This window comes from Herpailurus yagouaroundi, unplaced genomic scaffold (genome assembly GCF_014898765.1).
Source record: "Herpailurus yagouaroundi ecotype Mexico unplaced genomic scaffold, PumYag 180, whole genome shotgun sequence".
Lineage (NCBI taxonomy): Eukaryota > Metazoa > Chordata > Mammalia > Carnivora > Felidae > Herpailurus > Herpailurus yagouaroundi.
Window position 1 is genome coordinate 22,347,614 of NW_024412411.1, and position 2,337 is coordinate 22,349,950.

The 2,337-nt window shown below is 38.9% G+C and overlaps 1 long non-coding RNA gene across 1 annotated transcript; it reads right to left on the reverse strand.

The window, feature by feature from the left end:
• Window positions 1-681: 681 nt before the first annotated feature.
• LOC121039532 (uncharacterized) lies at window positions 682-2,127 on the reverse strand. Its single transcript, XR_005794822.1, has 2 exons — window positions 1,468-2,127; window positions 682-1,124 (listed from the first exon to the last, which is right to left on the reverse strand). It is a non-coding gene; the product is annotated as an uncharacterized LOC121039532 (long non-coding RNA).
• Window positions 2,128-2,337: the final 210 nt, after the last annotated feature.

Here is a 2,337-nt window from a genome sequence, read left to right on the forward strand (position 1 = left end):
AATTAACTTAAAAAAAATCTCATTAAGGATACCATAAAAGCCTGGAATTAAGGGCAGAATAATAAAATCTACTTTAAATTGTGTGGGGAAGATGACCACACCATTTATACTATACCTAGAAAGTGAACTGCTAAGTAAAGGATCTTAGCAGCAGGTGACTTCCAGAAAGACTGTGGGCCCCCAGCTTGAGCTTGGTGGTCCATCCTGAGCTTACCTCTACCCACAGTCTTCGTGTACAACATAACAACTATCTATGTTGGCCTCTCTCATTAAACTGAGCTTCTTTGAGTGCAGGCATTCTGTTCTTTTCATCTTTTATTTTTTATTATTTTTTTTAATTTTTTTTCAACGTTTTTTATTTATTTTTGGGACAGAGAGAGACAGAGCATGAACGGGGGAGGGGCAGAGAGAGAGGGAGACACAGAATCGGAAACAGGCTCCAGGCTCTGAGCCATCAGCCCAGAGCCCGACGCGGGGCTCGAACTCACGGACCGCGAGATCGTGACCTGAGCCGAAGTCGGACGCTCAACCGACTGCGCCACCCAGGCGCCCCTCTTTTCATCTTTTAAAGCAAGCCTAGCATGGTACCTGGCACAGAGCAGGTCTTACTAAATGCATGAATATGTGAGAACAAAAATAGAATGTTTTTTAAAGACAAAAAATTCCAAAACACCCGAAGAGTTAAGGCAGAGCTGTTAATTTGATGAAAAATTGTGTGTGTGTGTGTGTGTGTGTGTGTGTTCCAGATTAAGTGATAAAATCACGCAATGTCTGGAATTTGCCCCCAAATAAACTAGACTAGGAGAGGAAAAATGGATTGAAGCTGGATGATGGATGGATACATGTTTTCACATACTTCCATCACTGGATAATGGAAGTGTCTCACAAAAACACAACTGGTTGTGCCCTGCAGAAGTATAGGGTATAAATGACCAAGCTAACAGTTCGATTTCCTCTCTGCCAGTGATGTCCTAATATATGACTCCAAACTGTTACTGGCTCACATTGGTTCCGTTGGCTGATCAGACCAGTGACCCACCTCTGACAGCGACAATAATAAGGGACCTGTCATAGATGGGGGGCTGTTGTCTTCCGTAAATTTTTTTTCTGAGTATAAATGGTATCTGCAAAAAAAACAAACAAACAAACAAACAAACAAAAAAAAAACGATAAAGAACATAAACAAGAAAATAAAAACCACCACAATCCTGCTATGAACATTTTGGTGTATCCCCTTTAACTCTTTCTACATAATAGTAATTAAGTGTTACTAGTTTTATATCCTGCTTACATTACTCTGAGAACAGTTTCCATGTTCTAAATTTTTCTCAAAAACATCCTTTTAATGGCGGCATATTTTAGCTCATGGAATACCAGATTTTTCACTATAATAAATACTGCTTGATGGAATCATCTTTTTCCATATTTTAAGACCTTTTTAAATGGAAGTATGGTGAATAAACTTACATGTACCCATCATCCAGCTTCAATCGATTTTTCCTCTCCTAGTTTATGATGCGGCAAATTCCAGACATTCCACGATTTTGCCACTTAATCTGCAACACACACACACACACACACACACACACACACAATTTTTTATCAAATATTCCACCAATTGTACATAAATCTTTAATCACATTTCTGATTCTCTCCTTAGGGTAGAGTTAAAACAATAGAATTCCAGGTAAAGGGGATGAAAATACTTTAAGGCTTCTAATATTTTACCAGATTGCTTTGCAGAAAGGATGTATCCGTTTATACTCTAGCAACACGAGGGCACCTCTTTCACTACACCCTAACCATACAGACTCATTTATTTAATTTTTTTGAAATATATTGAAAAAAGTTTCCTCCATTGATTTTAGGCTTTCCAATATTCCTTCACCCAGAAGCTAATGGTGAGATCTTTGGAGTTAGTCAGAGTTGGACTTCCACCCACAGCCTCTATAGCCATGTGACTCATACAAGTCAGTCTCTGAACATCTGCTTCCTCATTCAGTAGGTAAAAATACCCACCTCATAGAGTTTTGAGAATAGATGCAATAGTGTTTGTAAGTGCTTCGTGTACTCCCGGCACACAAAAAGGGTTCAATAAATGGTGTATTTCCTTCAGACTAAAAGTTCCATGAGTCCATATCTATTGTTTTTTCTTTCATTGTTTGGGGGGCGGGGGGTGAGGGGCAGTTGCTTGGTGTCTGATACATGGCCAGCACTTGAATGAATGCACAAAGTTCTATTTGACAGTTAAAAATGACCTGCCGTTTAAAATTTAATAAAGTCCTATTTGCATTTCTAGCCTGTCATTTTTTTAAATTCATGTCCTTCGGCCATTAA